General features: G+C 37.6%; 1 pseudogene; it reads left to right on the top strand.

Moving 5' to 3' along the window:
* Positions 1–4,822: 4,822 nt before the first annotated feature.
* On the top strand, positions 4,823–8,605 carry LOC110893125 (annotated as a pseudogene).
* Positions 8,606–23,132: the final 14,527 nt, after the last annotated feature.

The following is a 23,132-nucleotide window of genomic DNA, read 5'->3' as shown; positions in this document are numbered from 1 at the left end:
TAGCATAATATTTAAAGTCAACCAACTTAATCCTAACCCTTCCCTATAAAACTCAAATGCTATCCAAGCATTTTTCACTTTTCTAAACACTCTCAACTCTCTCTAATCACTCCCAAATCACTCTAAATTCGCAGCAACATCAAAAGTTCGGACTGATTCAGCAAGCTTCACTAAAGTGAGCATAACTCACTCAATTCTTGTCTGATTTACTCCATTCTTTTTCCTATGTGATTGGATTAACCTTAGCTTCGATTCCATGGGTTTTTCACAGAAAACCAGTCCCTGGAACGTCGCCAAAAGGGCTCCAAAGTTCACTGATTGTTTTTGTTTTGATTCAATCTTTACTAAACTTGTTCAACTTGAGTCTAACTCATCTCAAACCTATGTCCTTATGCTTATAACCACTTCTATAGTTAGTTAGGCTTAAAAACAAGGTTGAGACATTCAAAATCAGAGGTATAACCTTACAAACTTTCTGTTTTGTTCAAGGGTTTAACCCACAAGTGATGTTCAAGCTTAAGACTTGATAAGTGTGTGATTTAGGATTAGCTTGGGCTATCCTACTTGAATATCCACCCATTGCTTTATATTTTTTAATAGGTTAATTGGTCATAATCTTGTATTACTTGTAAGTTCATGACCCTCCTTGTATGTTCATAATATCAAGTGTAGTGGTGAACACTTAGAGGTGCCTAAATGGAAGACTTTCTTCCTACCTCCTACATGAATTCTATGACACATAAAGAGGTTCCTAAACGGAGGATTCATCCTCCTACCTCATGCTTGAACTATTAAAACTATTGGACATATTAATATCTATTACATAACGTATATAATACTTATATATATTATCCAAATAATCGAATCTTTGATGATGAACTAGTGTTCATATGTCAATGTAACAATACGGTTACTGACTATCGAAAGATTAACAGGACCATTGTGACACCCTAGGCAATCCCACATCGGCCGTGGCCAGGAGAGGTCCTCGGTTCTTAAGGAATGCCCTGCCTCTTAAATCACCAACGCGTTTTGGGCTTAGTTGGCTGTGGAGCACATGAAAACTCCACAGTTAAGCGTGCTCAGGTGGAAGTAGTACCAGGATGGGTGACCTCCTGGGAAGTCTCCACAGGAGTAACCAAAAACAAATCCGTGAGTTCCTGGATGGGCAACCCATCGGGGGCAGAGCGGACAATATTGGTGATGAGAGGGGCCAGATGTTAAAAATGGTATCAGAGCCACTCTTGTGCCGTTCGGGATGATGGGGCAAACCTCATCGAGGACGATGAGTCTCTAAGGGGGGGGGGGTGATTGTAACAATACGGTTACTGACTATCGAAAGATTAACAGGACCATTGTGACGCCCTAGGCAATCCCACATCGGCCATGGCCAGGAGAGACCCTCGGTTCTTAAGGAACGCCCTGCCTCTTAAATCACCAACGCGTTTTGGGCTTAGTTGGCTGTGGAGCACATGAAAACTCCACAGTTAAGCGTGCTCAGGTGGAAGTAGTACCAAGATGGGTGACCTCCTGGGAAGTCGCCACAGGAGTAACAAAAAACAAATCCGTGAGTTCCTGGATGAGCAACCCATCGGGGGCAGAGCGGACAATATTGGTGATGAGAGGGGCCGGATGTTACAGTCAAGGTACTAGATTATATCATCTTAGACCTTGATAACTTGTCACGATTCTAATGGAACCTTGTTCCATGAAAACATTTAAACTCCTTAGAGTTTCCTAGTGTCAAGACAAGTATCATATGTATTAAGTGATTACTTTCCTATGACTATGTTCATGCTATTTACATTTCGAACCTATAATCTTCCATAAATTATTATCGAATATTTAAATAAAGTGATATGATACATTCCATAAATTCATATAAACATTCAACTAAAAGCACAAAACGATATGAAAAACCCATAAATACTAAAAATCTTCGGTCAAAAACATCAAATATTAAAAATATGGTGAAAAGTCCTAAATCCTACAAAGATTTATTACATGTCGGTTCCATTCGGTTATGGTGGGTATGGAAAAAATTGATAACCATAGCCGACCCACTACTTTCGGTTTAAAAAAAAACCATTAACCGACTTACCGGTTTTTTATTTGGTTCGGTTTTATCGGTTAATTCAGTTATGGTTCGGTTAATTTGGTTTTTTGCACACCCCTAACTTCAAGTATCAAGCGATGCAAATTCACTATCATTCCTTTATTTTTCTGATTAAATTGCATTTAAAACAAAAAAAACGTCTTATACATTTTTACCACGAATCCATAGTGAAATTTCGTCTCGGTGACAAATGTACCTAGATTGAATTCATATATAAACCAAACATTCATTTCATCGGTAATGACCGACCGAATATAAATGACTGCACAAATTCGTCGGTAATCACTGATGGAATACGCATAAAAGCAAAAAGAATAATAATAATGATAAAAAGAAAAATACAAATTAAAAAAGTGTCAACGACCCATCGATCGGTAATCCACGTTTGATTACCGGCAAAATCGTTAACCCCGGGACGAATACAATAACAAACAATTTGCCGACTAACCCCCGACGACAGTGACGGATTCATGATTTCTTTTTATCTGCGGGTGCAAAAAAATGAACGGCCAACACAAGTCAGATATTTCAAAAATAGATCGGCCAAAATGGGTCAAATTTATAAAGTATATATATCTTCTACTGATGTACTTTAATACCTAACTAACATAATATCGTGTTATCCAAATTTCAGGTGATGAAATGCAATTTGGCAATCAAGTCTATATCTTTTTCTCACATTATTTTTCACTCTATCTCTCATATATATATATATATATATATATATATATATATATATATATATATATATAGGGTAGGGATCCTAAGAGAAGTCCACCCTATTTGAGAAACTTGAGAAGCATTCTGAACCACACATTTTCCTAAGCTTTTCGTAATATACCGCGAGAACCACTCTCAACCAATCAGAGAAAGGGGTATTTTGGTCATTTACCCCAAATGTCAAATCCCCCCTCTCTCTTCATTTAAATCACTCACTTTTTAATTACCCCTCTTCTCTCTCCTCTCTCATCTCTCTATTAATTCTATCATCTTCATCTCTTGACCAAAACTTTAAATCTTCTCATCTATCTCACTCTCTCTCTCTGTACCCATCTAGATCTCAAAAGTGTAATCCCTTCCACCATTTCATTCACAAAACCAGATCTTTGATGAAAGAGCTAAGCAGTGGACTCCTCCACTACCTCCATTTTTTGAGAGTTGTATTTGGTAATGATGAAACTGAACGGCGACCTCCACCGTCACCCCTTCCGCCGCCACCTGTGACTTCCACCCCTTCCGCCGCCACCTATTCAGGTCACCCACACCCACTTGTTTCTATATATCTCTTTATCACATAGATCTGCTTATCTCTCTTATTTTTTAATTTGGATTTTTTGGGGGATTTTTTTTTATGATGAAGGTGGGCGACAGTTGTTGGTGGTGGTGGCGGTGGGGTTTTTTGGGTGGTGTGGGGCAGAGGTGGGTGACCGTGGGAGAGTAGGTCCGACGGTGGTGGAGTCCGGTGATTGTTTGTGATTCTGGTGGGATTCTCCGGTGATTGATTTATGTTGTTGATATTGGGGTTTTTTTTGCTGATATTTTTTAATGTTTGGATTTGGTTGGTTTTGCTGGTGCTTTTGCTGATGCTTTTGAATGTTGGGGGTTTTTTTTTGCTGGTGCTTTTTTGTGATGAAGGTGGGCGGCGGTTGTTGGTGGTTGTGGCGGTGGCGTTGGGGGGTTTTTGCTGATGCTTTTGAATGTTTTGAAACAGTGAACTATGTGTGGGTTTTGATATGGTCGATTGGGCGGCGATGATGAAAAAAAACGTAGATTTAGATGACGATGGCGTGGAAAGAATGGCGGAGGGTAGGTTTTTGAACCTGCAACCCCACTTTTGCAGCCTTTTGATTATCGGATAATCTGAGCCAAACCCCGTTTTTTTTCCGAGATACACTTTGTTTTGATGTTGTTGGTTTTTTATTTTTCCCTCCTAGTCGATGATGATAACAATATATCTGAGACGCCTCCCGAGTTTGGGATTTCTGTGTGCGTTCGTTTTTGCGTAAAAAAGTTTTTGTATATAAAAAAAAGTTAAACCGTAAACTTTTTAATGTAAAACGTAAACTTTTTAACGTAAAACGTAAAAAGTTTTTGGTAAAACGTAAAACGTAAAAATTTTAACGTAAAACTTAAAACATAAAAAGTTTTACGTAAAACATAAAACGTAAAAAGTTTAACGTAAAACTTAAAACGTAAAAAGTTTAAAAAGTTTAACATATAACGTAAAACGTAAAAAGTGTAAAAAACGGCGCGTTAAAAAACGTGTAAAAACCAGCGTGTTAAAAAAACGACGCTTGAAAAAACGACGCGTAAAAAAAGGCTCGTTAAAAAAACGACGCTTGAAAAAGCCCGGTGTGCAAAAACCGGCACGCAAAAAAATTTGTCTTTGTTAAAAAATTTTGAATTTAAAAATGCTTTTAATAAAAAAATCTTTTTAAAAAATAAAAAGTAATATAATAAAACAAAAAAGTAATAAAAAAATAATAAAGATAAAAAGACAAAAAAGAGTAGTTTTACTAAACTACCTATTTGGATTAAAATATTAAAGACATAATAAGGCAAAATGTACTTAATATTCATTTTTGTTACTTTTAATGTTATCCATCCATCTTGTTGATCTAATGGTTAAGAACTGGTTCTCACGGTTCTTACAACTGGAAGTGCTTTTAATTTTAGCGGTCCCATATATATATATCTTCTGAACGTATGCATAAAGCTTCAATAACACAAGAGCAGTGTTACTACTTACTATGGCCTTCACGTGAAACATTTGAACTTGTATATCATCCTTACTATGAAGGTTTTCCATATCATGTGAAGGTAATATAGAATATATTATATACAGTTTATATTTTGATGCATCTGATTCACTACATGACCTAACTTTCACCAACTATCAAACACAAATTTTTAACCATTTAAATATATTGTTAACACAAAGAAAAACTAAACATCTGTGACTGAAAAATGGTCACAAACTTTGCGACATGATATAAACGGGCGCAAAAGGCCAGTAGTCATAGACATTGACTAATGACTCGTCGCAACACAACGTGGGAAATCTTGCGACTACAAATTAGTTCACTAAAATCGGCCACAAAATACCCCCTCACAGATTTGGCAGCAAAATAGGATGACGCATGGACATTTTTATGACCGTCTTTTCGGTCACACATTATATATATATATGGAACCCATTAAGTGTAACCAACTCTCAAATCAATCTCCACCATTAGATTTGGCTGAGATTAAATATCAGCCACATAAACTCACAAAAATAACTGCTATTAGAGCAGTTTAGGGCGGTTCTGTTCCTTCAGTGGTGGTTACCTCCCCCATTATCTCCACAATTCCCCAGTTCAGGGCAGTTTCTCACCGGTGGTTTTTCCCACATTATTATGGATTCACGCGTAACTTCGCCCCACTTCCCTATTTACTCGGCTCCTCTTCTCTCCTCCCGTTCTTCAAGTATTATCAATGGTGCAATCCTGAGTTCAGTTCAGGGTTCAACTCTGTCAATCTTCTCTACTACAAAAAACCCTAGCTCCATATCTAAACAGACATGTCTCCCTCTGCATTCCAGGTATCAGTTTTATCCCACATCAATTTGTGACATCGCCCTTTCATTATCTTATTCAACATCGTTTATTCATCATCATCATCTTCAACGTTTCATCAAGAACTACCATTTCGTGCACTCGGAACATCCTTAAGGTATAATTTCATCACATTTATTTCAATTCCGAATTTGATTATAAAATTTCAATTCCGAATTTGATTATAATCATTTGTATCTTAGTGGTTTATACTGTTAAATTATTGGTTCCATTTAGGGTTATCTCTACTTGCTTATGGGGGACATTCAACCAGTTCAAGGTATGTAGGTTCATTATTTATTTTATTTTTTTTTGTCAAAATTCAATATTTTTTCATGTAACCCAATGAAATCAAAAGGCAAAATGAAAATAGAACTTCACTAAAACTGTTAAGTGAAGATCGCGATTTAAAAAAGAAAGCTAAATCTCACACAAATGAGAAAAGGGTACCGTTTAAAACTGTTGTTCATATGCAGTGGCTATCAAGATGGTTAGACTATTTTATCTATAATATAGTTATAACTTAACCTGATATAGCATATTGTTAATAAAAAATAAAAACTATAAAAGTTGGTTTTAATGATGTTTGTTTGGTTAATTCAGTTGTTTATAAGCATCTAACTATAACAACTAAAGCATAAAAATCTGTTTTTATAAAAAAAAGCATAACCAAACCCCTGGTGTCGTTGAAAACGCTCATTTCTTGAAGGTATGATTTCTTATTATGTTCATTCACAAAAAGGTTTATTCGTATTTATAGTTTTATACGCGTACTTGAAAGGATATTCTTTGCAGGAAGTAGAAGATGCACTTAGAATCCGTAGGAGTATCATCGACTGCTTTGAAAGGGCAAGTCTTCCGAGTGTAAGTGAAGACGAAAAGAAAAGAATTTTGCATTTTGTGGTGGTTGGAGGTGGGCCCACAGGGGTGGAGTTTGCAGCCGAGCTTCACGACTTTCTTCATGAAGATTTGGTTAAACTGTACCCTGATCTGGAGGAATATATACGACGATAATACTGCTAGAGGCCGGTGATCACATATTAAGCATGTAAGGACCTTAAGTTTTCAAATATGAAAGCATTATACATGATGGTTTGATTAAGCATTATACTCGCTTTTTTGTTGGTATGTAGGTTTGACAAAAGAATAACTGATTTTGCTGAAGAAAAGTTCAAGAGAGATGGTATTAACGTGAAAACCGGGTCAATGGTGGTGAAAGTGTCTGACAAATCAATATCTCTTAAAGAAAGATCAACTGGTGAAATGAAAGATTTACCATACGGAATGGTTGTGTGGTCAACTGGAATTGGAACCCGACCCGTTGTAATGGATTTCATGAAGCAAATTGGCCAAGTTAATTTCATTATTCATACATGCTTTCTTTCTAGTGTTCTTATCGACTTCAAACATAAATAATTTGTTTGTTGAATTACAGGGAAACAGACGGGTTATGGCAACCGATGAATGGCTTAGGGTGGAAGGAGTGCCGAATGTGTATGCTCTTGGTGATTGTGCTATGATAAATCAACGTAAAGTAATGGTATGTTGTTAACTTATTATAAACACAAAATTAAAAATAAAAATATGTATTGAATAAATGTTATTATGCAAAATGGGTTTGCAGGAAGATATCTCAGCCATATTTAGCAAGGCGGATAAGAACAAGAGCGGAAAGCTGAACGTAGGAGACTTTGCTGAAGTAATCAACGACATCATCGAGCGGTATCCTCAAGTGGAGCTTCATTTAAAGAGTAAAAAGTTGAAGAATTTCGTCGAGTTACTGCAGAGTAATCAAGACGATGCTGCAAAAAAGGCAACTCAACTGGATATTGAGAAGTTTAAAAAAGCACTTTCTGAAGTGGATACCAAAATGAAAAGTCTTCATGTAAATCCAAATAACAACTACCTTGATCAATAAAAACATAAACTGTTATTAAATCTAATGTTGTCGTCGTCGTCGTCGTTGTTGTTGTCTTAGGTGGCAGCTCAACAAGGTGAATATCTAGCCAAATGCTTCAACATGATGAAAGAGTGTGAAGAGAATCCCGAAGGTCCGATTAGATTCAGAGATTCTGGTCGACACCATTTCAAACCATTCAGGTTTTTATACACCTTATAGTGTCTTTTGATAAATATGATTTTATTGAAGTGTAAGTTATAATTTTTTTTTATAAAATGAATGATGAAGGTACAAGCATCTGGGGCCAGTTTGTTCCACTAGGTGGTGAATAAACTGCAACACAACTTCCTGGTGATTGGGTTTCAATGGGTCACAGCGCGTAGTGGCTTTGTTTGTAGCAGCAGAACCGGTTCAAAGAAGCTTTAATGTTAACCGTAGAAGAGAGGTAACAAAGATGAGATTCTAGGAAAATGTTTGTTGCCATTGTACTCGGTTCATCGAAGATGGGACAATAAAGTCGTACACTCAAAATGGCACAACCTTGAGAGACATAAGGTGATTGATGGTGAGAAAAAAGAAGCAAAGTTCGCGAGTCGAATTCATCTATGAGTGTGTTTGGATGGAGGGTATCATGTGTTGGATGAGTATACGAATTATAGTCGTGATTTAAAGCCGACAGTGAAGGAAATATGGAAACCGAGCAGTTGGATTTTGGAGCTCGGGATTATAAGTGCGAAGGGGTTGTCGCCTATGAAGACACGAGACTGTCGTGGGTCAACGGATGCGTTTTGTGTGGCGAAGCATGGGAATAAATTGGTTCGCACGAGGACGATTATTGATAGTTTTTCACCAACGTGGAATGAACAGTATACGTGGGAGGTTTTTGATCCGTGTACGGGAATAAATTTGTTTGTTACGCTATTAGCGTGACCCGTCCACCGGACGGGTATTAAACTAGTTGAACGTTAATAAACATTTGGAAGTGAAAATAAAAGATCCTAGTTTCTAGTAATGACATTTCATCTAACCTTCCTTGCAGTTGAAACAAACCAACTGATGATTTTAATTTGTTGAAACATAAACGTCTATAAGCACAAAGAAATATAAATTAGTTATTAACTCTACACTTTTTTTTTTTTTTTTTTTTTTGAACGACAAATTTGGATCACTGACGGACCACTGGAGTATTATCGTGTCACCAGCAGAACCACCCGATCATATCCATCTCCATTAGGCAATAATGCCTATACACCAATTCAGGAGGAAACCCAATAAATCTGGGAAAAACCCCCTTTATGGGAATCGAACCCATGACCTAATGGTCATAAGCCTTATCCCACCATCAAGATACCACTAGGCTATAATGCCATGGGTTTAACTCTACACTTTTAGTGGTAGAAAGTTTTATCTACAAGTATACAAAGGATATATAATAGGTAATTAGGTATTAGAGTTATAATTCGATATATACATATATTTTTTTTTGTTGAAGCAATACTATAATCTTATAAGCATAATAACATATACTCTCTCTTAAATAAATTTAAATAATAATTATCTGTTTACTTATAAATATCTATATACTCATTGCACTTTTCCTTTGTATAAATATCATCAATATCGAATCATGACGTGAGGACATTTCCCACTTCTTCAATCTAATGATGCATTCACGATTATAATTTCGTAACATTCCATTTGAGGTGACTCAATACTGTATTGTCTTTTCTCACCGCTTTTACGATTTTTGTACAACTTTTTAGTTAATTTTCTATATAAAGCCTCGTACCAATAAATTTTTTAAAATAGAAACATGTAAATAACCCTATAATTCATTTGCATATTGTTTGGAATATGATACATAAAATAATTAGTTATCTAATCGCATCTTTTTCTTCTCTCTTAGGAGGTGTTTGACAACATCTTAATGGTTAAGTGCTGAACTAGTAAGAGGTCTGAATCATTAAGTGCTAAACCAGTAAGATGTTTGAACCATTAAGAGCATGTATAATGCTTAACCGTTTAGAGGCAAATGTCTGACCAATTCAGATTAGAGGTCTTAACCAATCAGACTCTGTATAAATTTTAACCATTCAGAGGCAAATGTCTGAACCATTCAGACATCTGCTCGTGAAACAAACAGTCTGAACCATTAAGTGCTGAACCAGTAAGAGTTCTGAACCATTAAAAGGCTCATTAAGAGGTAAACAAACAACCTCTTAGTATTTATGATTATCTTTCAAAAATTACGTATAAACATATAATATTATCATATGGTTTAATGTTCATGCACTTCTTTACTTATAAAGTGAAAATTAATTTTTGACAAAAGAAAAAGACATGCACCAGCACATACACTACGTTTATAGAGAAATTGATATATGTAACATTCGTACGTGAGTATTATTATATTAGTAGTGTATTAATGTCCTTTCTACATCTTTTGTTAGAAAACGATTATTACAAAAAAATATCAAACAACTTATATATACAGATTGAGATATTCGTAAACACTATATATTGGTTCACAAACTTTATGGCAATTTAATGGCCGAATTACATGATCATGAGATCATCTTTTAACAACCGAAACACCCAACTTACCACTTTTCTATGTTCGTGACAGCAACATCAAAGTTTATGATTTAGATGTTTGTTTTTCTAAAAAAGATTTGCGCAAACTCTTCTGTCTGCACCGCGCAGACCACACACACATTGCCATTTGCAGACTATTTGTTTTTCCGAAGACGTTGTCTACGCGAGCTCTTCTTGGTACAGACTTGGCTCAACTACTTATAAGATCTTCTAAGGTCTGCAGAGGGTTAAACACCACCACCGTCCACCACTGTCAACCACCCACCACCGTCCATCACCTCCAGCATCCACCACCATCGTCCGCCACCGTCCATCACCACCACTACCACCACCACCACCGTCCATCACCACCACCACCACCACCAACGTCCACCACCGGCTACCACCACCGTCCACCACCACCCACGTACCGTCCACCACCACCACCACCACCACCACCACCAGTTTATTTTTGAAGTCTACATTCATTAAAAAACAAACAACTTTCTTCTTACGGACAACAGAGGTTTGGTCCACATCTTCTTCTACAAATGTCTGCAGATATGGTCCGCAAACTACAGACATTTTACCTCTTAAAAAACAAACAAGTTAGTCATGTGGTTCTGATTTGAAGTATTGAGGTGATAAAGATTTTTGTGGCTCATTATTTCTGTTTTTGTTTTCTTGGATAAGGATCACTATTATTAATGGTTATTACAAAAGCGTAAGATAACATGACGATTACCACTTGTATTAGCTTTTCTTCACTATACATATATATACACACATAGTGGCTCGTTTACATACTAAATATAAGTAAATAACTATGAGAATGTAGACAGTTATTATTTTAGTTATGATACACAGGCAGGCCGACTATATAATCGTAAAAGTGTCTCGTTCTCTCTCCCACTATATTTGAATTGACTGCACAAGTGACTATACTTCCACTAGTTTTTTTCTTAAAATTAGTTAAACATGTCTCAAGTGGTTGATCTATAAAAAAAATTCAGAAGTATCTCATTTTTTTTTTACCATACGATAATACAAAGATTGATTCCTATATCATAATATGAGTTTGGGCTTTTAGTATTTTAACTAAATGTGGGCTTATAGTAAATTTGGGCTTATGAATTTTGTGCTAAATGTGGGCTTTTGATCATTATGATTTTTTACGGAATTAGGGGATCCTAATATTTGTTCGGAGGTATTCGATACATAAAACGAAGATTTTTTTTTTTTTTTTTTTTTTTTTTTTGCAATCTGTCAAGAAAGTTGAGGGGTGTCCCGGACACTCTCTGGCCCCTACATAGAATCGCCACTGCACGTCCCTGTATATACATATATGCATACAAAGGGATGTTTTATACAAAATCAACTTTAGGAATTATGAGAATCGTATAAAAATGTTTTTTTTTCTCTCTCCTACAAAATATTTTAAACAATATGTTTAAGTGTTTACACGGTTCTTATTTGTTAAAATACTAATATATTTCAGTATAAATGTGCCTGGTTTTATTCATTTTCTCATGCTTTTATATTTTATTCTTTCTCATTTGTTTCCTTTGTTTCATTGTGAGGTTTGGTGTTTTGGGCTCATCTCCTGTCTCGGACCTTGCCTTGCAACTGGGCTCCTTTTCTTGGGCTTGTAGCCGTTTTATGACAGCTGTGTATTAGCTGGTGTTTAGGGCTTAGTACCCATATATTGGACAAAAGATTCGAGGAGCATCATCATTCGAGCATTTCATCTTCTCTTGCTCACCATTCACTTGTCTCTGCTGAGTTACCCTATCCTCACAAGTTCATTCGTGAGTCTAGGGTTGTTTACCTTCTCTTGTTTTAGATCATCCGGCTGGAGATCTTTGTTCTTTGTTTTGATTGTTAATCTGTGATGACAGATTCATCTTGTCTTTGTATTTGATTCATCATAATAAAAGTGTTTGATTATTAAGTTCTAACATGGTATCAGAGCCCCAAGGTTGATATTGGGCTCTGGTTCTTCTTCCGCTGCGATACAAAGCTCCGGCTGACCTTCTCTTGTTCGACCTAGGGTTTTCTTCGTTTACGGCCTTCTGTGCTCTGGTCTCTGTTTCCGGAGTGTTCCTGCTCAAGGAGACGGTGTAGATCTGGGAGTGTGAAACCCTAATTTCTAGGGTTTGAAGTTTGTGGTTGGTTGCTGTAACGGCGCTACATCAGAAACCATAATCCGTGGTTTCTCCTCTGTTTGGTGAAGAAGATCCTCGTTGGTCTCTTTATAGAGCAAACCAACAGGACTTGTGTCTTACCGGCTCTCGGGTCAGTGTTTGCAACCCTAAGTGAAGGTTGCAGACCTGATCTCCTTGGCTTGCACCCACTGTGAGATCGTTCCTTTCCTTATCTCTTTATTTTCATTTGCATCACTGTGTTTGTGTCTAGGCATTCTTGATACCGGGTTATAAGCTTGACCGGTTTGATTATTGGGACACAGAGAGGGTTCACTCTGTTGCATTTGTGTCTGGTTTGGTCAGTTGTGTTGTGGCTCCCTGGTCATTGTCTGCAGAGGCACCTTTGAGTGATGAACCTCTGATCGGACCTCTGTCCAGGCTTCGCCGGTGTCTTTTTGATTCACTGCTCTCTCTGGTTGTTTTATTTGTTTACTTGCCTATCCTGGTTGTTTTATCTGTTCTGGTTGTTTTATCTGTTCTGGTTGTTTTATCTGGTTGTTTTATCTGTTTACTAATCTTGTCTGATCTGTTCTGTGTTACTATTCTGCCATTATGCCTGATAAAACTGAATCATCTGTGACCTTGGTTAGCAAATTAGATGCTAGTGACCCTTTATATCTTCATGCTAGTGACTCTAGTGGGCTCACAATTGTTAGCATAAAACTAAAAGGAACTGAGAATTATGTGGTGTGGTCTAATGCTATGAAACTTGCTCTAATGGCTAAAAACAAACTAGGCTTCATTGATGGAACTTGTAGTAAGTCTAAAGACGATGATGTTCTTGCTAGTCAGTGGGATCGATGTAATTCTATTGTACTCACTTGGATTCTGAACTCTGTTTCTGATGAATTATATGTTGGTCAAATCTACTCTAAGCTTGCCTCAGAAGTGTGGGATGATTTAAAAGATACTTATGATAAAGTTGATGGGTCAGTTATGTTTAGCTTATATCAAAAAATCAACTCTGTTAGTCAAAATGGTTCTAGTGTGTCTGAGTATTACCACAAAATCAACACTATGTGGAAACAATTTGATGCTATGCTTCAACTGCCTTCTTGCACCTGCAATGCTTCTGCTAAATTCAATGAGTTCAGTCAATTAATCAAACTTATGCAATTTTTAATGGGGTTAGATGACATTTATCAACCTGTTAGAACCAATCTGTTGACAAGGGACCCTTTACCAACTATCAAAACTGCCTTTTCTATCATCTCTAGAGAGGAATCTCATAGAGGGTCTAACAGTGCTTTTAAAGTTCCCAATGTAGGATTTGCTACTAAATCTAACAATTTCAATGATAACAAGAAAAAATTCAATAAAGGTCCCAACCCAAATCTAAAATGCTCTCATTGCAATAAGATTGGACATACAGTTGATAAATGTTTTGAACTGAATGGTTATCCTCCCAACTATAGATCAAAACCTACTCAAAGCAGCTCTCAGTGGGGTAGGTCAAACAATGCTGCTAGTAGTGGTTCTGGTCCTTCTATGAATAATGCTGTCAATGATAAAAATTCTAGCTCTTTGAACTCCGTGACTGCTGATCAATTTTCTAAGTTGCTAGGTTTGCTTAATGAGAATAAAACAGATGACACAAATAAGTCCAATGTAGGAGGTAAATGCTTTAATTCCTTCTCTGAATATAAAAATATTTTCTGTTTCAACTCAAAACTATTCTCTTCACAAAAGCAAAACTGGATTATTGATTCTGGTGCAAACCAACATATGGTTATGACTAGTGATAATATGTTTAATCTGGTTGATGTGTCAGAATATAATATAACTGTTAAACATCCCAATGGTACTGATGCCAAAGTCACTCAAATTGGACGTTTTAAACTTTCTGACTCTGTTATTCTAAAAGATGTGTTTGTTGTTCCTGAATATTGTGTGAACCTTATCTCTATGTATAAGCTTGCCAAAGATAATAAACTTAAGGTTGTGTTTGATGAAAACTCTTGCTATATTCAGGATTCATGCTTAAAGAAAACCATGGTGACTGGTAAACAAACTGAGGGTTTATATTTCTGTGGTAATTCTCTAAGTTCTAGTTTTTCTTGTCTAAGCATGACTGAAAAAGCAAAGCTCTGGCATTCCAGGCTGGGTCATCCCGTTGAACAAGTATTAAAAGTTCTTCAACTTAAATCTGAGTCTATTTCTAACCCTTGTGATATATGTCACAAGGCTAAACAACATAGGTCCCCCTTCCCCCTAAGTGACCATCAATCCTCTAGGATTGGGGACCTCATTCACTTAGATGTTTGGGGTCCCTACAAGGTTACTAGTGTGGAAGGATACAAATACTTCCTTACTATTGTAGATGATTTCAGCAGATCTGTTTGGGTCTATCTGATGAAATCTAAGTCTGAAGTTTTTGAAAATATAGAAAGTTTTTACAATCTTGTTAAAACTCAATTTGAAACCAATATCAAAGTGTTTAGGAGTGATAATGGGTCTGAGTTCACCAACTCTCAAATGATTGCTTTTGTCAAACTAAAAGGTATCATCCATCAAACCTCCTGCACCTATACTCCACAACAAAATGGTATTGTGGAAAGAAAACATAGACACTTGTTGAATATTGCTAGAGCATTGCTATTTCAATCCAATGTCCCTCTCAGATTTTGATTTGAATGTGTTCTTACAACATCTTACTTAATTAACAGGCTTCCTTCTTCTGTGTTACATGGGTGTTCTCCTTATGAAAAACTGTTTGGCTTCAAACCTTCTCTTGATCACTTGAAAATCTTTGGCTGTCTTTGCTATTTCACTATCTTAAATAACCCAGATAAACTGGAAGAAAGAGCTGAAAAATGTGTTTTTATGGGATACTCAAATTTTAAAAAGGGATATAAGGTGTGGAGTCTAGAACAAAAAAAATTCATCTTTTCTAGGGATGTTAGTTTCCATGAAACCACATTTCCCTTTAAAAAGGAATCACATTCCATTCTAGAAGGTACAGATAACCTAAATCAATTAAACTTTTTTGATACCTTTGATTTTTCAAGTGATCTAAATCCCAATGATGAAGAGAAGGTCTCCACTGACTCAACTACCCTGACACAGCAACACAGTGATGAGGTTGAATCCCCTGTGGATAGTAATACTCAGCAATCATCAGGGACTGATGACATATCTGAGGGTAATGAGTCCTTAGGAAATGAAACTGATCCTGTGAGGCTGAGTCTAGTAGTGTAAATGATGAGTCAAACCTTCCTGAGGGTATCATTCCCACTAGAAGATCTTCTAGATCCTCAACAGCCCCTAAAAGATTTGATGACTTTATTGTTGCCAATGCCAAATATAGTTATGATAAAGTTGTTAACTATTCCAACCTACCTAGTGAGAATATATGTTTTGCTGCCAATATAAATAAAATTAGTGAACCTCACACCTATAAGGAAGCCCTAAAAGATCAAAGGTGGGTTGATGCTATGAATGAAGAATTGTCTGCCCTATATAAAAACAATACCTGGGACATTGTAGATATCCCTAGTGGCACTAAGCCTATTGGATGTAAATGGGTGTTCAAAGTTAAGTATAAGTCAACAGGTGAAATAGATAGATTTAAAGCTAGGCTTGTTGCCAAGGGGTTTAACCAACGTGAAGGGATTGACTTTGAGGAAACTTTCTCCCCTGTTGTCAAAATGGTTACTGTTCGGTGTGTTGTTAGTCTATATGTTCAAAACAACTGGCCCCTATATCAATTGGACGTTAATAATGCTTTTCTTTATGGGAATCTTAAGGAAGATGTCTATATGACTCTTCCTGATGGGTTAAATATTAATCAACAAAATAGAGTTTGTAAGTTAAACAAATTCTTATACGGGTTAAAACAAGCCCCACGCACGTGGAATGAGCGGCTTGTTCAAACATTAATCAAAATTGGGTTTATACAATCTAAATGTGACCATTCCATGTTTATTAAGTCCGAAAAAACTGTCTTTATTGTTCTCTTGGTTTATGTTGATGATATTGTGTTAACAGGGAACTGTGAACGGGAGATAACCAAAATAAAAAATCTCTTGAAAAATGAATTCTTAATCAAAGATTTAGGTTTACTAAAATACTTTCTTGGGATAGAAGTAATCAAATCAAGTAATGGAGTCTATCTCTCCCAAAGAAAGTATTGTATGGATTTGTTAAACGAGTATGGGATGAGTGGAAGTAAGCCCAATAGCTGTCCCATTGATCAAAATCATGTTTTGACCAATCTGACCCTAAATAACCCAAAACCTATTGATGTCACACAGTATCAAAAACTGATAGGTAAACTTATTTACCTATCACACACTAGACCTGATATTGCTTATTCTGTTCACTATTTGTCACAATTTATGCATAAGCCTACTGAGGCTCATACTCAAATTGCGTTCAAAGTTTTAAGGTACCTAAAAGGTGCACCTGGGAATGGGATCATGTTTTCAAAAGGCAACACCTTTCAGTTAACTGCCTTTGCAGATTCTGACTGGGCTAAGTGTGTGGACAGCCGTAAGTCTGTCACTGGTTTCTGGATATTCCTTGGTGGATCCTTGGTTTCATGGAAGAGCAAAAAACAAAGTGTTGTTTCTCGGTCATCTGCTGAGGCCGAATACAGGTCAATGTGCAGTGCCACGTGTGAAGTTTTGTGGCTTCTGAATATCTTAAGAGAACTTCATGTTGATTTAAATATTCCGGTTGTGTTAAAGTGCGATAACACTGCAGCACTGTCTATTGCTGCCAACCCTGTCTTTCATGACAGAACAAAGCATTTCGAAGTTGATTTATTCTTCCTAAGGGAGAAAATTGCATCTGGTCTCATCAAAACTCAAGGCGTCAAGACTGAATATCAGCTCGCTGACATATTTACCAAAGGCTTACTCCCGAAAAACCATGCTGAAATGTGTAAGTCATTAGGGCTCTGTAATCTTTTTGCACATTTAAACTGAGGGGGGGGGGTGTTAAAATACTAATATATTTCAGTATAAATGTGCCTGGTTTTATTCATTTTCTCATGCTTTTATATTTTATTCTCTCTCATTTGTTTCCTTTGTTTCATTGTGAGGTTTGGTGTTTTGGGCTCATCTCCTGTCTCATACCTTGCCTTGCAACTGGGCTCCTTCTCTTGGGCTTGTAGCCGTTTTATGACATCTGTGTATTAGCTGGTGTTTAGGGCTTAGTACCCATATATTGGACAGAAGATTCGAGGAGCATCATCATTCGAGCATTTCATCTTCTCTTGCTCATCATTCACTTGTCTCTGCTGAGTTACCCTATCCGCACAAGTTCATTCGTGAGTCTAGGGTTGTTTACCTTCTCTTGTTTTAGATCATCCGGCTGGAGATCTTTGTTCTTTGTTTTGATTGTTAATTTGTGATGACAGATTTATCTTGTCTTTGTATTTGATTCATCATAATAAAAGTGTTTGATTATTAAGTTCTGACATTATTGTTCTCTTTTTAAAAAACTGAACGCTAAAAAAGTTGACCCATAATATATAAACCCATGCATGTTGAGGTTTATGAAGAAATAGTGATGATGGTTCGCGTGAGAGATCAATAGCTCAAAGAGTGATTAGTGGTTCTTGGACTTATTATTGCAGTCACATCTTTATAAATAACTTTGTATGACTTGAAGCTGGTTAGCAACCCAAGTTTAGTTGTCAAGGGGAATTTTCTTTTGCAAATAACATCAAGTTCATATGCCTAATTGAAAGAAACATCAAGTTAATCAGTAGCTTAACTTGTAGGATCAGTCTTGTTTAAATAAGGTTAATCTTCTTTTTTTTTTATTGATTGTCTACTGCTTGGTCCTGCAAACACAACACCATAAAGCTCGTTACAAGGAGGAGAATTTGGGGGTTCTCCTTGTAACCACCATCCGGCGTGAGAATAAGAATTTTTTTTGAGGATAAAAAGTGTGTGTATTAAGTGAGAGTGCAAGAGAGCGATCCTTAAACCTGGAGATCAAGTCCTCTATTTATAGCCGAAGAGAATGACGAATTACATGGGCTGATGGGCATGTGGCCTGACGTCGACATCAAGGAATATCCCGTTTGTCTCCTTGGACAAAATTGTTAGTGTTTGCAAGCAAAAGAGAAGATGACGTACATTGAATGGATCAACGTGGCCTGGAAATTGTCCTTGTTATCGGGCCTGTCATCAGCGGTTAATGAAGATCGTGGAGCAGCGGTTGACACACGGTGATTGGTGACACATTGATGTCCTTTTGTACTTTTTGTCTCCTGCACGATCTTTCATCGTGTAGCTCTACTGGACACAGCTTGGCGTGCCCCCATTGGTCGCATGCTCTTATGTTCATACTAGTTGTACTATGCCTTGCTAGCATGCACAGATTGGCGCTGATAAGGTTTGCGCCTCATGGATTTGTGCTAACCTACTGAAAATGACTAAGTGCAAGTATATTTGGGTATGGCTGTATACACGCGACCTATGCTTGGCCTTGCGCATGTCAGCACAGGATTTGGGACCATACCTCTTAAATCCCCCCAATCCAGTGCTTCTTCCATGTGCGAACGCAAGTGGTTGGAGCTTTGGACTAGAAAAGACTCTTACATGTCTGCGCGGTATATCGATGTGTGGATGCTAAGGTTTGACCTTAGTCATAAGCGCCCGTCTCGACTTGTTTCGTGTATTATGTGGCGCGACTATTAGAGTTCTTTGTAAAAAGACATAGGCGGCGCGCGTTCACATTGGAGATTTCAAAAAAGGATCTTTTGAAAGGTTGGTGAAAAAGTTACAACAGATGTGACCACTAACATTGTGACAAGCATGTCGTTACATTGTGTCAGGCACGCCTTTTCGTCTTGTGTTAGGCAAGTGAAAGTCACGAACGCGTGATAACTGTCGGTCCGGTTTTCCCGCCTGATGTGTCACGCTTTATTGGACCTGCGCTATCTAGTGGCTGTCACGGTTATCCATCACATTAAATGCGATGGGTATAAATACCGGACGAGAGGGGATATGACTTCATTTCTCTTCGAATTCTCTTCCTTTTTCTCTCTAGCCTTCAAAGTTTCTTCAAACTCATGAAGATCTTCGACCTATTTCCCTAGATTTTTTGAAGATTCATCAAATTTTCCAAGAAATTGATCATGTCTGATCAACCGGAGAACGTCGTTGACGTAGAGGAAGTCGCTAGAGGGATGACTCCGATTAAGTGGGATGAACCGTCCTTTGAGCAGATCATGAATGGGTTCCACGTTAACGATATATCAAATGCCACTTTTCTGTCGCCAGGGAAAACGACGCCTGATGCTCCGACCGGTTATATTACGCGGTATGTCGACTTCTTTCAAGAAGGTAATTTTTGGCTTCCAGTGTCACAACCCCCGCCTGCTATCTGTCCCGGGAACGGGCGGCCACGAACAATAGTGTTGGTGGTATCGGTGTTTATTAATTTGGCAGCGGAAATTACATCAGGACCGTAGTTAGGAAATATATTTTATCAGAGTAAAGCACCGCATTTTATATAAATAAACACATTGGTATAAAACCCAAGTTTTCATTACAAACTGACTTATGGGGATAAATCCCATTTTATTGAAATAAACGCCTTCTTTTATTTAGGTAACTTTTATAGCCACTTTTCCAAGCCTTCAGTGCTGTCCAGCTGGCTTCTAATTGGCTTTCACATTGTGTTACCTGAAACGCGTTTAAAAACATTTTGTCAGTGGGAAATACTGGTGAGTGAATCCCAGTTCAATCAAGAAAAGTTTTATTAAATTAAACAGTATTGATAGCGATTAAAATGTTTACATCTACGTAATTACTCATTCAGTATTGTCAATCCTGACTGGTGGGTCATATTACACATTGGCTAACTCTTTGTCCAATGGTAACGTATTCCACATTTTGTATACAAAACCCCAACATACTGGCAGTAATCGTAGAATTACAAAGACTCAATCACTGCTAAATTGCATTGTAAAATGATTAAGGTTTTGTAAAAACTGTTTACAAAAAGGAGATTACTCACATTGCTGTTTTAGGTTTTCTGTAAGGATTTCCTGAGAACTATCTATAATTTACACAAATGCATACGTGTTAGTATAATAACCCATTTTAACATTAGTAATACCCTTCCCGAGACGGTGTTCCAATGACTACGTCGGGCAGAACCACGACAGCCGTTACGGAACCCTAGATCAATCGGGCGGAGTATCTAATACGTATCCAGGGGTTATGATACTTACAACGGAGCAGAACTTTGTTATTTAGGGGGATATTATACCCGAGTATAGTGTACACTATGTAGAAATTGAGAGAGAATTGAAAGAAAATGAACGAATTGGACTGAAGCCGATCGAGGGAATTTATAGGGTTGTTTCGTCGGTCTCTCGCGCCCCGCGACGAAGTCAGGGCGATCTTTCGCGGCCCGCGAGCTAGGGTCGTAGGGCCTAGGGTTGCGTAGTCACCGGTATAGCTTCGCCGGGTGTTGTGTCACGTGGCGGGCTGGGGTTGCGCCAGCCGTCACTCGGTCGCGGCTCGCGTAGACTCAGGCGGAGTCTGTCGCGGCCCGCCAGGGACCATTTATTTTCGTTTTTAATTTATTTTAATGAAATTTAAGGTATTCGGGGCCCGTTTTCAAGTATGGGGGTATTTTAGGACATATTGGGATATTTTAAATATTTTTAGGGTGTCGAAAATATTTCGAGGGTTTCGGTTTATTTTAGGGTTGTTATATCCTCTCCACCTTGTTTTAGAGCTCGTCCTCGAGATCTACTGGAACAGGTGTGGATATTTCCTTTGCATTTCCGATTCAAGCTCTCATGTGTATTCTGGTCCTCTTTTGGAGTCCTATTTTACTTTGACCAGAACTAATCTCTTGTGCTTGAGGTTCTTAACTTTCCTGTCTTCAATCTGTAGAGGTCTTTCTACAAACTTGAGTTGTTCATTTACCTCTATGTCCTTAAGAGGTACTACCAGTGATTCATCAGCTAATCATTTCTTGAGATTAGATACATGAAATACATCATGTATTCCAGCCATTTCCTCTGGCAGTTGTAGGTGATAGGCTACAAGTCCTATTCTTCTAATAATCTCAAAAGGTCCAACATACCTGGGTCTTAGCTTTCCCCTTTTGATGAATCTTACAACTCCTTTCCAGGGAGAGACTTTCAACAATACTTTGTCTCCTACCAAAAATTCCAACGGCTTTCGTCTGTTATCAGCATAACTCTTTTGTCGATCACGTGCTGCTTTCAGTCATTCTTTGACTTGGATGATCTTGTCAGTTGTTTCCCGCACTATCTCAGGTCCAGATAGTTGCTTTTCCCTAATTTCTGCCCAACAGACTGGGGTTCGACACTTTCGTCCATAAAGTGCTTTGAATGGTGCAGCCTTGATACTTGTGTGATAACTATTATTGTAAGAAAATTCTATTAAAGGTAAGTGTTCATCCCAATTACCTTCGAAATCAATTTGTTAGGATCGGAGGCACTCATGATTGTGTTAGTTTGTATATATTGAACATTCAGAGAATATGAAACAGTAAAAAGTGCAGCGGAAATGAATACAAACTTTGTTAAACACAATCAAAGAAGAGATTAGTTTGATAAACAATTGCTTTTCATCAGTCGAAAGGTTACAAAGCGAATCAAAAGATTACAAGCATGCTTACAGTACTAAGCTCCCCCTCAGCCTAATGCTCCAAGGTTGGTTGTACAAGATGAAAGGATTGAATTGAGGAGAAGAACTCGCTCAAAACGATCAAGTGTAACAGTACAGAGTACTGTTACATTTATAGACAATCCAAACCACTGAAGCATCATCGCTGACGTCACCATGAAAGTGACATCTAACAACCTAACAAACTCTATCTACTGATCTATACAACTACTGCTTTGCTAACTACTAATATTGCATTATATTTCATGAGATGAACAAAACTGCTGCTGCATCATTCAACTGCTGTGAACCCAGCAGTACTTGTCATGATCAGCAGTGCTTGACTCAGGGCAGCAGATTGAACAGCAGGGCTTTTAGTCTTCATCAGTCCTTGAATAGAACATCAGTTGTAGGTCAGCAGATGTTGATAAAGGCAGTACTTTGGAGTATATCAGCTGTTGGAGCCACAGTCAAGAGGAAAGCTTATAGTAAACAGCTGCTTATTGTGAGTCCACTGTTGTGATCCGGTTTTGGCTTTCATTATCTGTTCCTCTGGTAGGGTTCAATCCCAACAATCTCCCCCTGGAACAGATAATGCCAAAACTCTTCATTATTCTGGACCTTTATTTCTCATCAAGAGTTCCTTAGCTTGTCTTTTAAATTCAGCTTCAAATTCCTTGGAACTCAGGTCATCTTCATCCCTACACAGTGTAAGTTCAAGGAGATCCTGCAAATCTTCAACACTAAGGCCTAGTGCTTCTTTCCTTGATATGTACTTCACTTCACCATTGGTTCTGACCAGAGTCAATACATGGGTCTTTTGATCAGATATCCACTTTAGTATTTTTAAACCTAATGGGTTTCTTGGGAGAGATTTATTCTTTGATGAGTTTGGAGATGTTGTCCTAGTGAAAACTTGCAGACTTTAAGACATTCTTTTGAAGGCCATCTCAATGACTTTGTTAGCTGCAGCTATGTCTTCTGCAGTCTCTTTTTCGATCAGCTCTTGCCTATCAAAGTCTGTCATGCCTGTCGAAGTTTTTGGTGATGCAGGCTTGGTTAATACCTTCTTAAAAAGGTTCTGAAGCTTTGTTGAGTTCTCTTTTATTAGTCCCATTTTCATGATGGCATCAT

This window comes from Helianthus annuus, chromosome 12, assembly GCF_002127325.2.
Source record: "Helianthus annuus cultivar XRQ/B chromosome 12, HanXRQr2.0-SUNRISE, whole genome shotgun sequence".
In the NCBI taxonomy this organism is placed as follows: domain Eukaryota; kingdom Viridiplantae; phylum Streptophyta; class Magnoliopsida; order Asterales; family Asteraceae; genus Helianthus; species Helianthus annuus.
The sequence above is the reverse complement of the archived record's forward strand: the minus strand, read 5'-3'. Positions and strand labels throughout refer to the sequence as shown.